Source organism: Mobula hypostoma, chromosome 9 (genome assembly GCF_963921235.1).
Source record: "Mobula hypostoma chromosome 9, sMobHyp1.1, whole genome shotgun sequence".
Classification (NCBI taxonomy): domain Eukaryota; kingdom Metazoa; phylum Chordata; class Chondrichthyes; order Myliobatiformes; family Myliobatidae; genus Mobula; species Mobula hypostoma.
The window spans coordinates 17,218,229-17,233,191 of record NC_086105.1 but is presented as its reverse complement, the minus strand read 5'-3'; the positions used below and the strand labels follow the sequence as shown (position 1 = coordinate 17,233,191).

The 14,963-nt window shown below is 41.8% G+C and overlaps 1 protein-coding gene across 2 annotated transcripts in view; it reads right to left on the bottom strand.

Moving 5' to 3' along the window:
* LOC134351531 (ras-related protein Rap-1b) overlaps positions 1-14,762 on the bottom strand; it is a 64,246-nt gene extending 49,484 nt beyond the window's left edge. For both annotated transcript variants that reach the window (XM_063057804.1, XM_063057802.1), the window contains exon 1: positions 14,629-14,762. The gene's annotated coding sequence lies outside the window, so the exon portion shown is untranslated. The remainder of the gene's footprint in view (positions 1-14,628) is intronic.
* Positions 14,763-14,963: the final 201 nt, after the last annotated feature.

Genomic DNA, 14,963 nt, shown 5'->3' with positions numbered 1-14,963 from the left:
CAGCCTGTCCAAGTCACCCTGCATTCTCATAACATCCTCCTCACATTTCACACTGCCACCCAGCTTTGTGTCATCTGCAAATTTGTTAATGTTACTTTTAATCCCTTCATCTAAATTATTGATGTATATTGTAAACAGCTGCGGTCCCAGCACTGAACGTTGCGGTACCCCACTGGTTACCACCTGCCATTCCGAAAGGGACCCGTTAATTACTACTCTTTGTTTCCTGTCAGCCAGCCAGTTTTCAATCCATGTCAGTACTCTGCCTCCAATATCATGTGCCCTAATTTTGCCCACTAATCTCCTATGTGGGACTTTATGAAAGGCTTTCGGAAAGTTCAGGTACACTACATCCACTGGCTCTCCCTTGCCCATTTTCATAGTTACATCATGAAAAAATTCCAGAAGATTAGTCAAGCACGATTTCCCCTTCGTAAATCCATGCTGACTTGGACCTATCCTGTTACTGCCATCTAAATGTGTTGTAATTTCATCTTTTATAATTGACTCCAGCATCTTTCCCACCATTGCTGTCAGGCTAACTGGTCTATAATTCCCTGTTTTCTCTCTCCCTCCTTTCTTGAAAAGTGGGACAACATTAGCCACCCTCCAATCCACAGGAAACTGATCCTGAATCTATAGAACATTGGAAAATGATTATCACTGCGTCTACGATTTCTAAAGCCACCTCCTTAAGTACCCTGGGATGCAGACCATCAGGTCCCGGGGACTTATCAGCCTTCAGACCCAACAGTCTATCCAACAACATTTCCTGCCTAATATAAATTTTCTTCAGTTCATCCATTACCCTAGGTCCTTTGGCCACGATTATATCTGGGAGATTGATTGTGTCTTCCCTAGTGAAGACAGATCCAAAGTACCTGTTCAACTCGTCTGCCATTTCCTTGTTCTCCATAATAAATTCACCCGTTTCTGTCTTCAAGGGCTCAATTTTGGTCTTAACTATTTTTTTCCTTTTCACATACCTAAAGCAGCTTTTACTATCCTCCTTTATATTCTTGGCTAGTTTACCTTCGTACCTCATTTTTTCTCCATGTATTGCCTTTTTAGTTATCTTCTGTTGCTCTTTAAAAGTTTCCCAATCCTCCGGCTTCCCACTCATCTTTGCTATGTTATACTTCTCTTTTATTTTTATATTGTTCTTACTGTACTCCCCTTGTCAGCCATGGCCTCCCCTTAGGATCTTTCTTCCTCTTTGGAATGAACTGATCTTCTGCATTAATGAACCTTCTGCATTATTCCCAGAAATACCTGCCATTGTTGTTCCACTGACATCCCTGCTGGGGTATCATTCCATTGAACTTTGGCCAGCTCCTCCCTCATAGCTTCATAGTTCCCTTTGATCAAATGTAATACAGACACTTCCGATTTTCCCTTCTCCCTCTCAATTTGTAGATTAAAACTTATCATATTATGGTCACTACCTTCCAATGGCTCCTTTACCTCGAGGTCCCTGATCAAATCCGGTTTATTGCACAACACTAAATCTACAATTGCCTTCTCTCTGGTAGGCTCCAGTACAAGCTGTTCTAAGAATCCATCTCGGAGGGACTCCACAAACTCCTTTTCTTGGGGTCCAGTACCAACCTGATTCTTCCAGTCTACCTGCATGTTGAAATCCCCCATAACAACTGTAGCATTACCTTTGCTACATGCCAATTTTAACTCTTGATTCAACTTACACCCAACATCCAGACTACTGTTTGGGGGCCTGTAGATAACTCCCATTAGGGTCTTTCTACCCTTAGACTATCTCAGTTCTATCCATACTGACTCTACGTCTCCTGATTCTATGTCCCCCCTCCCCCCACAAGGGACTGAATATCATTCCTCACCAACAGAGCCACCCTACCCCCTCTGCCCATCAGTCTGTCCTTTCGATAGGACGTATATCCTTGAATATTCACTTCCCAGGCCCCGTCCACATGGAGCCATGTCTCTGTTATTCCCACAACATCATACTTACCAATTTCCAACTGTGCCTCAAGCTCATCCACTTTATTTCTTATATTCCGTGCATTCACATATAATACTTTTAATTCGTTACTCCCCTCACCTCCCATATCAATTCCTATTTCATCTGGCCATTATGTACGATCCCTTGAGCTTTCTGCTCCGTTGATTCTGTTGTCTTTCTTAACTTTTCTTATTCTCACTTTCCCTTTATCTCCATCCTTATGTTTCCAGTTCGTCCCCTCCCCCCAATGATTCTGCATTTGCTCAACGTGAGTAAACCATGGGGTCCAATCTGACCAAACGTACTATATAGTATTGTTTTTTTACTACTTAAATTGAGATCTGTCTATAAAGTGTTTTTCAAGACCTTGTGCTTCTAAGACTATACAGACAAGGTACTTTTAAAACGTAGGTACTATTTTAATGTACCTATCTACCATGTTCACTTATTTTTGATTTGCTACTCAAATATACTTTCAGGAAAAGACTGTGAATAAAGAAAACTTTTTGCAAACAAATAGGTTGAAATCAGTGTGGAAAACACACACAGTACATACAAACTGACAGTGCGCATGCTTGCTCCATGTTTTAGAGTCATAGCAGCCAACTCTTCCAACCAAACCAGCAGATTGTTTTCTCAGCCACTGAAGCCACAACCCTATGCTGAACTAGCCAAAGCTGTTGACTTTAATCTGTCATTCCACAGCTCTTAAAGATTAAACTATTTTTAAAAAATATTTTAAAAGTTAGCACAGTAAGTCACAGGAAAACATTTAAAATTGGTTTAATGTTTCTCAAATCAAAAAAAAGCAAGTTCAAAGTAAATTCTAATCAAAGTTCATATATGCCACCATATACATTCCTGAGAATCATTTTCTGAGGCATACTCAACATACCTACAGAATAGTAACTATAACACAATCAATGAAAGATCAAGTAAAGTGCAGAAGACAACAAACTGTGCAAATACAAATAAATAGCAATAAACAACAAGAACATGAGATAACAAGATAAAGCATCCTTAAAGTGAGTTCATTCGTTGTAGGAACATTTTAATGTAAGGGGCAAGTGAGTCTAGTTACCCTTTTGTTTAAGAGCCTGATGGTTGAGATTGGTAGTAACTGCTCTTGAATCTGGTGGTGCGAGTCCTGAGGTTCTTGTACTTTCTCCCTGATGACAGCGGCGAAAAAAAGAGCATGGCCTGGGTGGCAAAGATCTCTAATGATCAATGCTGCTTTCATTCAACAGTGTTTCATGTAAATGTGCTCAATGGTTGGGAGGGCTTTACCCATGATGTACTGGGCTGAATCCACTAACTTTTGTAGGATTTTCCATTCAATACAGAGTCGTGATGCAGCCAGTCAATGTACTCTCCACTACACAAAATATGAGCATACCACAAACTTACCAAACTGACATGCCACACAGATCCCTCTCCGTGTTAATGAATAGAGTCACTGAACCTGTGACAGGCCTAAATTGGAACAGATTCGTCAGATAGATTTCTGCTGGAAAGTTACTAGGGTCTGTGATCCTCAACTGGAGCCCATAGCCACCCAGCACTACATCAAGTTGAGCTAATTCCTCTAACATGAGGAAATCTGCAGATGCTGGAAATTCAAGCAACACACATAAAAAATGCTGGTGAACGCAGCAGGCCAGGCAGCATCTATAGGAAGAGGTACAGTCAACGTTTCAAGCCGAGATCCTTCGTCAGGACTAACTGAAAGAAGAGATAGAAAGAGATTTGAAAGTGGGAGGGGGAGATCCAAAATGATAGGAGAAGACTGGAGGGGGAGCTAAGAGCTGGAAAGTTGATTGGCAAAAGGGATACAAGGCTGGAGAAGGGAGAGGATCATGGGACGGGAGGCCTAGGGAGAAAGAAAGGGGAGGCAAGCCCAGAGGATGGGCAAGGAGTTATAGTGAGAGGGACAGAGGGAGGGAAAAAAAAAGAAAAAAATAATAATAATAATAAATAAATAAAGGATGGGGTACAAAGGGGAGGTGGGGCATTAAGGGAAGTGAGAGAAGTCAATGTTCATGCCATCAGGTTGGAGGCTACCCAGATGGAATACAAGGTGTTGTTCCTCCAACCTGAGTGTGGCTTCATCTTGACAGTAGAACAGGTCATGGATAGACATATCAGAATGGGAATGGGATGTGGAGTTAAAATGTGTGGCCACTGGGAGATCCTGCTTTCTCTGGCGGACAGAGCATAGGTGTTCACAGTCTCCCAGTCTGCGTCGGGTCTCGCCTATATATAGAAGGCTGCATTGGGAGCACCGGACGCAGTAAGTCCCCCCAGCCGACTCACAGGTGAAGTGTTGCCTCACCTGGAAGGACTGTCTGGGGCCCTGAATGGTGGTGAGGGAGGAAGTGAAAGGGCATGTGTAGCACTTGTTCCGCTTACAAGGATAAGTAACGGGAGGGAGATTGGTGGGAAGGGATGGGAGGGGACGAATGGACAAGGGAGTCACGTAGAGAGCTGATTCCTGTTTATTGTCATGTGCACAGTGAGTTACAATATACAATAAAGATCTAACTAACTTTATAACGATCACATTGTACAGGTTTTTGAGTGCACATAGTGAAATCCAAAAAGGCAGCCACAAGCACTTAAATCTTCATTATTATCAAGTTGAGTTGCTAGTATGTATATAGGTGAGGGTACGGTGAGAATCTAGATTCCAACAGCAGAGGTGCAGTTAACACAAAATATGGATTATACTCAAAATATATAAGATATAGGAGCAGGATTAGGCCAGCTGGCCCATTAAGTCTGCTCTAAATTCCACTACAGCTGATTTATTATTCCTCTCAACCCATTTTCCAGCCTTTTCCCTGTAACCTTTGATGCCCTGATTAATCAAGAATCTATTTACCTCTGCCTTAAATATACCCAATGAACTGGCCTGAACAGCTGTTTGTGGCAATGAACTCCACAGATTCACCACCCTATGGCTAAAGAAATTCCTCATCATTTCTGTTGCAAATGGTTGTCCCTCAATTTTGAGGCTATGACGTCAGGGAACCTCCCAAAGTCCCTTTTCAACTCTGATTTTTAAATTTTCTCCCCATTTAGAAAATAGTCTACGCCTTTATTCCTTCTACAAAGTGCATAACCAGGCACGTCCCTACATTATATTCCATCTGTCACTTCTTTGCCCATTCACCCAATATGTCTAAGTCCTGCAGACTTCCTGCTTCCTCTACATCAACTGCCCTCCACCTATCTTCGTATCGTCCGCAAACATGGCCACAAAAGCCACCAATTCCTTCACCCAAATCATATATAACGTGAAAAGCAGTCCCAATGCAAACCCTATGGTACACCACTAGTCACTGGCAGCCAACCAGAGAAGGCCCCATTTATTACCAGTCTTTGCCTCCTGCCAGACAATCACTATCCATACTAGTAGCTTCCCTGTAATACCAAGAGCTCTTATCTTGTTAAGCAGACTCATGGACTATCCTTTGTCTATCCTGCCTGTAATTTCCTTAAAGAATTCCAACAGATTTGTCAGAGAAGAATTTCTCTCAAGAAAACCATTCTGACATTTTTTCTATTTTATCATGTGCCTCTAAGTAACCCAAAACCTCATCCTTAATAGACTCTAACGTTAATCGTACTTAAATTTTTGATGCTTGGACATTACATGAATAGGAAAGGTATAGAATGATATAGGCCAAACGTAGGCAGCACATGGTGGGACGTGCCTTCTTCCCATTACTGCATCAGGGAGGTGGTACAGGAGTCTGAAGATACACACTCAAATGTTTTAGAGATTGTTTCTTCCCTCTGCCAACAAATTTCTGAATGGTCCATTAACCCATGAACACCTCCACACTATTCCTCTTTTGCATTATTTATTTATTTCCTGTTTTAACTTTTAATAATTTTTTTTAATGTCTTGCACTGTGCTGCTGCAACAAAACAAATTTCATTACTTATGACAGTGATAAAAAACCAGTGATACTGATTCCGATTCTGACTACTGGATGCTTTCTGCCCACTTGTACTAGTTCACAAACCCTTAAGCTGTTACCTCACAGTATACAAGGATATGTTTTCAGCTCTTTAACAGTAACATGACACATTGTAGCAATACCCTTTGAATAAGTCCCAACTTCCAAGGCTACATCTGTCAAAATCTTCAGATGGCACACCTTTAGAATATTAAATCATTATGTGAGTATGACGGCAATGAACTCAGTGAAGGCCTGGCTATTATCCTAATAAATCAGGACAAACTCCTGTGCTCTTAAATGGAAGAAAAAAATGCAGTTAAATATGAAAAAGCATATTTTCAATGGTGGTACCACTCCACATACTAATCTTTGAGTTGGAGTATGTTCTACAGTTGCTGCTCTCAAGAATCCAGCCAGTGAATTTCTCCAATTGTATTAGAAAAGCTTGACTAGAGGCATTCAGTACCACAGCTGGGACAGCCTGGTCCATTAGCCTCAAGTACAATCAACCATTTTTTGATATCATACAAATAAAAAGATTGTCTTCTGTGATGGTAGGGATCCTCACGAATGTGCAGAGATGGATCATCCATTCAAACCTTCTGGCTGAATATGATTGGAAATGCTTCAGCCTTGGCACTGGCACTCATATGCTGGTCTCAATTGCATTCACACTGAGATGCCATGTCATTAAAACTACTGCAATTAAAAACTGGCCTGAGAGCTTATTAATAACAGCACAGTAGGAATTCTTAAGGCACAGAGGAATGTGGTAGAACAATGGGATCTGGGAATACAGTATAGTTCCGTACTTCATTGAAAGTGGCGTCACAGGTAGATGGGGTCATAAGGAAAAGCTTTTGGCACATTGGCCTCCATAAATCAAAGTATTAAGCAAAGGAAATGGGATGTTATGTTTAAGTTGTATAAAATGTTGGTGAGGCTTAATTTAGAGTACTGTGTGCAGCTTTGGTTACGAGTGGATGACCAGAAAACATATAAATAAGGTTGAAAGAGTACAGAGAAAATTTACAAGGATGTTGTGAGTCTGGAGGACCTGAGTTATAAGGAAAGATTGAATAGGTCAGGACTTTATTCCTTAGAATATAGAAGATTGAGAGGAGATTTGATAGAGGTACACAAAATTATGAGGGGTACAGATAGGGTAAATGCAAGCAGACTTTTCCCACTGAGATTGGGTGGGACAACTAGAGGTCATGGGTTAAGGGTGAAAGGTGAAATGTTTAAGGGGAGCACTAGGGGAAAGTTCTTCACTCAGAGGGTCATGACAGTGTGGAACAAGCTGCCAGTGCAAGTGGTGCATACAAGCTTGATTTCAACATTGAAAAGATTGGATAGGTACATGGATAACAGGCATGGAGGCCTATGTTTCTGGTGCACATCGATGGGAGTAGGCAGTTTAGGTGGTTTCAGCATGGACTAGATGAGCCAAAGGGCCTGTTTACGTGCTTTACTTTTCTATGTACAATTTCAGTGGTCACAGGTCATTTGGGCCATGGACAGATCAAAGTAGTCAATTGTAACAAGCTGGACGATAACACCATTATTCAACTGATTATGTCGACTCCACTGTTATGCTGAGAATGATCTGTTCCAGTCACAAAACAGTTTGGATCCATTACACTGTTTAACCTTGGAAGATTTTTTGTTCACACTCAATGACAACACAGAAACTTTCTCTAAATTCTCATGGTAGAATGCATTTTGACAGTTGCATTCCATTACTTACTTTGAGTTGATTTTGACTAGTTTCATGTACTAAATTCTGCTTGAGCATACATTAGTTTTGATTTGCACTCATTAATACATAGTAACAGAGTAAATACCAATTGGAAAATTTCAAAAATAATTCCTTGTTAAAACTAATCTAAAGATAATAGGAACAAACTAAAATGATGGGCTACAAAAATTCTATCACATCACACTACACAATATAATTTATTTTGTTTAATGTTTCCAGCCATCATAGTTAAAGCAAAATAAAACTGGTGTGAGATTACTCCTGCTGCAAGTGAACAGCAACCAACTTTTGTGATTGATGTCACCATGCATTTTCCGATTTCTTCAATGAGCAGCTGCCATGTTTACTTCAATGGGAGTAGCAATGAATGTCTGTTTTGGGATAAACATTAACAGTGCCTTAATGCACATAATTTACACTAATCAAAGCATTCTCGTGTTCTAGTGTTTGGTTTCAAAGAATTCCAGCACATTATGTAATGATTCACAAACTAAACCTTTCCACTGTATAAATATAGAAACATTATGTAAAGTTCTCAAAACCACATTGACTCAGCTGATAACAATGTCATTCATGCTATATAAATAAAATTGAATACCAAATGTTGTGTTATCATAGCAGCATTGGAGCCGAAGGAATTTCAAATTTCAATAACATGCCAAATAAGAAAATTTGATTGTAACATTAAAACACTCCTTTGCACATAAAAGTCACGTTTTCTATTTCAACTGTTATGATGTTTCGCTGAAGGATATTTGACACCTACTATGGAGGGAGTTACGAGTTAGATTATATCTTTTAGGCAATGAACTGAAACACAAGTTTTAGATAGATTCAAGATTCAAAATTGTTTAATGTCATTTTCAGTAAATAAGTGTAAAAGAGAACAACATAGTTGTTATGCCAGATCTGGTACAGCAAAAAAAATAAAGACCACAATAATACTTTTAAAACATAATACCTAAGATAGCTTATATACATGAATTGATTGTATGTCCATAAAGAGATGATAGGCACAGGAGTGCCTATACATAAGGTGACTGACAAGAAATGATAAAGTAGTGGTGATTGGGGGTGTCGAGGGGTGGGTTAGAGGGTGGAGATGTTGATCAGCCTTATTGCTTAGGGAAAAAAATAACTGTTTTTGAGTCTGGTGGTCTTGGCGGGGATTCTATGTAGTTTCCTCCCTATGGGAGTGGGAGGAACAACCCATGAGCAGGGTGACTACAATCCTTCTATTACTGGCTCTTTTCTGGCAACTTGCTGTATATATGTCCTCAATGGAGGGTAGGCTGGTGTTGATGAAGTATTGGGTCATTTTAACTACTCGTAGAGCTTTCCTGTCCATCACTTTGAGGTTTCCATACCATGCAGCGATGCAGTTTGTTAGGATGCTCTCTACTGTGCATCTGTAGAATGATGAGAGTATAAATGTGCATACTCCAACTTTCATTCATCAGAAAGTACAGGCATTGGTGAGCTTTCCTGATTGTGTAGGATGTATTCTGGGACCAGAGGCTGTGCAAGATGTGCGCTCGCAGGAGTCTGTGTGCCACTGGTGAAAAGGGAGAGAAGCACAAGTCACATGCATCAGTATCACAGTGGAATAAAGGCATGAGAGAGGAGCTTACCCAGGTGGATTGAAGGAGAATACTGGCAGAGCAGAGATGGCTTTAGTTTCTGGGAATAGTTCACAAGGCGCAGGATAGATACATCCCACTGAGGAAGAAGTTCTCAAATGGCAGGGGTAGGCAACCGAGGCTAACAAAGGAAGTTACAGACTACAAAAAAGCCAAGGAAAGGGCATACAAGATAGCAAAAGTGAGTGGGAAATTGGACCATTGGGAAGCTTTTAAAGGTAACTAAAAAAGCGAAAAGGGAAAAGATTAAATGAGGGCAGACTAGCCAATAATATAAAGCAGGATACCAAAAGTTCTTTCAGTTATATGAAGAGTAATAGGGAGGAGAGATTTGATCAGAGGTCTGAGAGCAGGAGTAAGTACCATTGCTATTACAAAGGAAAAGGTGCGAGGCAAACTCAAAGGTCTTAAGGTGGGTAAGTCACCTGGGTCAGATGGACTACATCCCAGAGTCCCGAGAGAGGTGGCTGAAGAGGTAACGGATGCATTGATCATGATCTTTCAAGGATCATGGATTCTGGCATAGTTCCAGAAGACTGGAAGATTGCAAATGTCACGCCACTCTTAAGGAAGGAAAGCAAAAGAAAGGAAATTATAGGCCAATTAGCCTAACCTCAGTGGTTGGGTAAGTGTTGTAGTCTATTATTAAGGATGAAGTTTCCAGGTACTTGGAGACTAGCGATAAGTCAAAATCAGCATGGTTTCTGTAAAGGGAAATCTTCCCTGACAAGTCTGTTAGAGTTCTTCGAGGAAGTAACAAGCAGGGTGGACAAAGAAGAGCCAGTGGATATCATTTACTTGGATTTTCAGAAGGCATTTGATAAGGTGCCACACAAGGCTGCTTAACAAGATAAAATCCTATGCAGTTACAGGAAAGATACTGGCATAGATAGCAGAATGGCTGACAGGCAGGAAACTGTGAGTAGCCTTTTCTGTTTGGCTGCCAGTGACTAGTGATGTTCCGCAAGGGTCAGTATTGGGACCGCTATTTTTCACATTGTTTGTCAATGATTTAGACAATGGAATTAATGGCTTTGTGGCAAAGTTTGCGGATGATACGAAGATAGGTGGAGGGGTAGGTAGCGCTGAGGAAGAAATTCAATTGCAGGACTTATGACAAATTGGAAGCGTGTGCAAGATGGAATACAGTGTTGGGAAATGTATGATAATGCATTTTGGTAAAAGGAACAATGGTGTGGACTATGTAAATGGTGAGAAAGTTTAAACATCAGAAGTGTAGATGGACTTAGGAGTCCTCGTGTAAGATTCCCAGAGGTTAGTTTACAGGTTGAGTCTGTGGTAAAGAAGGCAAATGCAATGTTGGCATTTATTTCAAGGGCAGTAGAATATAAAAATGAGGAGATAATGCTGAGCCTTTATAAGACACTAGTCAGGCTGCACTTGGAGAATTGTCAACAGTTTTGAGCCCCACTCTCAGAAAGGATGTGTTGTCACTGGACAGAGTCCAGAGGTTGTTCATGAAGATGATTCTGGGAATGAAGAGGTTAACATATGAGGAGCGTTTCAGCTTTGGGCCTGGACTCACTGTAATTTATAAGAATGTGGGGGGGGGGGAATCTGATTGAAACATACTGAATGTTGAAAGGACTAGATAGGGTGGATGTGGAGAGGATGTCTCCTATGGTGGTGGTATCTAGAACCAGAGGGCACAGATCAAAATTGAGGGGCAACCCTTTAAAACAGAGGTAAGGAGGAATTTTTTTTAGCCAGAGTAGTAAATCTGTGGAATGCTCTGCCACAGACTGCGGTAGAGGCCAAGGCAGAAGTTGAAAGTTTCCTGATCGGTCAGGGCATCAAAAGATATGGCAAGAAGGCAGGTGCATGGGTTTGAGTGAGGTGCATGGGTTTCAGTGGGACCTGGGATCAGTTAATGGAATGGTGGAGCAGACTTGATGGGTTGAATGGCCTAATTCTGTTCCTATGTCTCATGGGATGTGAGTGGTGAGAGTTCTCCTGAAATCGACAACCATCTCCTTTGTCTTGCTAACATCGAGGAAGATGTTATTCGCCTGGCACCACACCTCAAGCTTTTTCACCTCTTCTCTATAGGCCATATCAACATTGTTGGTGATGAGTTCCAACACTGTTTAGTCATCAGCAAATGTGACGATGTGATTAGTCAGGTGTTTGGCCACGCAGTCATGTGTGAGTAGAGTGTACAGCAATGGGAAGGGGCGGGGGGCACCTGTGTTGACAATGATGGGGAGTGAGGAGTGCTTTTATATCCTGTCTAACTGAGGTCCACTGGTTATGAAGTCCAACACCCAGTTCTACACTGGTGTACTTATACCCCTAATCCAAAGATTTCTGTCAGATGTATTAAAACTAAATGCCTAGAGATAAAACGGTAGTGCTTCTACCCCACCATCTAAATATATTTTGATATTTTTAAAAAGATGACCTTTCTATTAAACTGATTTCCAACTACCTTGAATCAATGCAATTTAAAACTATGACTGAAAATTGAAGTTAATTGTTGAAGATATTGTCAAAACTAAGTAATAATCATCTATTAATTTTCTAAGGATTCACTGCAGAATCTCATATGGAAACAGTTCATGATCAAGCACCAATTTATACTATTCTAATAATCTCTCCCCAGGTTTTCTCCCTCACCTATACACTAAGAACAATTTACAGTGACCAATTAGCCTATCCATCAGCCCAATTTTTGGGGAGAAAGCTGCAAAACCCGGAGGAAACCTGTGCAATCATGGAGAGAATGTAGAATATGCAAACTCCACACACAGCTCAGATTACAACTGAATTTCAATTGGTGGAGTTGCATAGCAGGAGCTCGACAAGCTGCACCACTGACCCAACTAGATTTCTACTTAAGTTTGAACCAAGACAAACTGCACTGTTTCAATTTGTCCAGCAAGTTTACAGAACCCAATCTAAAATCATGGACTAGATTTGCTTAATTTTAGGGCAAACCAGGGATTGTTGAAAGTAGTGGCTCAGGCATACAATTTTACACTACTGGCAGGTGTCTTTAGCACATGACCAGTCAAAATTGACTTCAAACTAGTCAATCAGAGCCTGTCAATATTCTACCTTAATGCAAATATATCCTTCCATCAGCTAAAATTAGGACAAAAATTACCACTGAGAACCATTTAAGGAACGTGAAAATATTTAGGGTGAAGGATGAGGTGCCAATCAAGCATGCCACTTTGTTTCCAGATGGTGTGGCTTTTGAGTATAGGAACTGCACTCATCCAGGCAAGTGAAGGTTATTCCATTACACTTCCGATTTGCAACTTGCAGATGGTGGAAAGGGACCTTGCAGAATCAGGAAGTGAGTCACGTACAGCAGGATACCCAGCCTCTGACTTCCTCTTAAACTTACAGGATTTGTGGCATGACCAGTTAAATTTCTGGGTTTATTGTTTTTGAGTTTAAACCCCAATTCCCATCTCCCCCTGGTGTCGAAGAAGGGATATCTGTGATGGCAATGTGGTTGAACAGAGATGCATGGCTTTAATCTCATAATGGTAATTATCGCTTCTTGGTACACAGCATGAATTTGCCATTCATCATGCATGCTGCATGCAGCAAGACCTGGATATGCTGACTTCATTTTCTATGGAAATGCAAATGAACTGAATATTGTCCAATCAGCAAACACCCTCATTTCTGACCTCACTCAGTGAAAGCTATTAAAACAATTAACAATTGTTAGGCTAGAACATTACTCTGAAGAAATTGTACAAAGTGATATGCCTGGGCAAGATAATTAACCTCCAAAATTCACAACCGTTTTTGTACAAAATAGAACTGCAGCAGGGAAGTATATTTCTCTTGATTCCCACTTATTTTAGTTTTATTTGGGAGGGGCACCCTGGTATCATCCCCAAGTTAGATGTTACCTTAATGGCGGCATTGAAATTTAGCTCTTTTCTTCTGGGCTGAAGTGAGCATTCTGGAGAATTTCTACCATAACCAAAGCAACAATCTAATCTATTAATATATATATTACATTCTATCATGGGGTGCTTTTTAGGACAACTTGCTAAAACATTAAATTTTACTGAACATGCTTCATTTTCAAGATTACCATACTAATTTAAAAGTTTAATCTACAATAATAAATCTAAAAGACAGCTTCTTGCTTTCACATTCTTCACACAAGAAAACACACCAGATGATATTTAAACCAAAACTCGAGAGGATTACCAAAATCACTTCCTGTCATTTTGACTTAATGAAGCACAGGAATTCGCCCTGATGTTCCCACATTCCCCCACAGGATAACAATCAAGGCTTCAATCCACAATACTGAATCTAACAAATTTCAGTGACAGACTCTCCGAGATAAAAAAAACACAAGTAGGTACATGAAATCATGTTAAACAGGCAACCCTTCAACATTAAGCAAACTGCACACAAAAAAGCATACAACAATACGATTTTCAGTAAAGTACTTCCCCAACTGAAATTCAAACTTGTGGCACATTCGCCATATTATGAATGCAATCAATTCTAAAAGTAAAAGTAAGGAGACGTGCTGAAATCACATTTATCGGTACCCTATTTCGGCTCAAATCGACTCTGGATTAACAGGAGGTTTTAGACGACATAAAGCAGGCATCCGAATACAGCATCCGCCCTGACTGTAGAGCGGCCTCCGGGGATACTGAGGCGGGGTTCTTGCCTCACTCACATCAAGCCTGTCACTGGCAAGAATATAAATTACTGCTGAATACATAAAGTACCGAGGGGGGAAAAAGACTACAAATAGCAATGTACGATTTTCGCTCAATTTCTACTATTCCGGAGCTGTCCAGACATCTTTCGGATGGAAAGTACAAGTTTAAATTTCTGTCTCGCTAACTTCAACCCGCCGTAGCCAGAGCTGAGGTCGCGGCCCAACACACGGGGCCCGGCGGGACCACCCTATATTCCCCCACGGGCCAGACCCACCTTCAACCAGATCCTGGCCCCGCCCGTCTCAGTCGCAGCCCAGTGGGCAGCCAGAGGAAGGGATGGGCTCTGATAGCCAGCATCTCTGACTCCTGCGGGACCGAGGACACGGTGGGTGCCCCCGCTCCTTCCAGGACCCCGCTCCGCCATCTTACGGGCATTACCCGCCGACAGCTCCGCACACCCGAAGCGGCAGTCACCGGCTTCCCTCCTCCCTATCATCACCGCCCCCGCCCTGGTCACTCCACTCCGGCCACCCGCACACCGGGCTCGGCCGGCTCATCGGTCGGGGCTTGGCCCTCTCTGTGCTCGGCATCCTGGTCAGTCACTCACCGGCGGTTCCGATGGGAAGGAGGGGAGCCAGCAGCCGCTCGGCGCGATGTGAAGTGCGGGGCGGCCACTCGAGTCGCACTCAGGCCGCCTCCACTTGAGCTTCTGTCGTCAGCGCCGCCACCGGCCGCAGTCACCGCCTGACGTCACCACGCGGCGCGCTCCCGATTCCTGGCTCCATCCCGCTGACCTCTGGATTCAGAAATACGAAAATATTCCTCCCTTTTCCCATCTCGCAGAATCCATCGTCGTATCTCCATCCCTACCTTACTGCATCTCCACCCCTATTTCTCTCTATCTCACCGTATCTCCATCTCACTTCATCCACCTCTATCTCT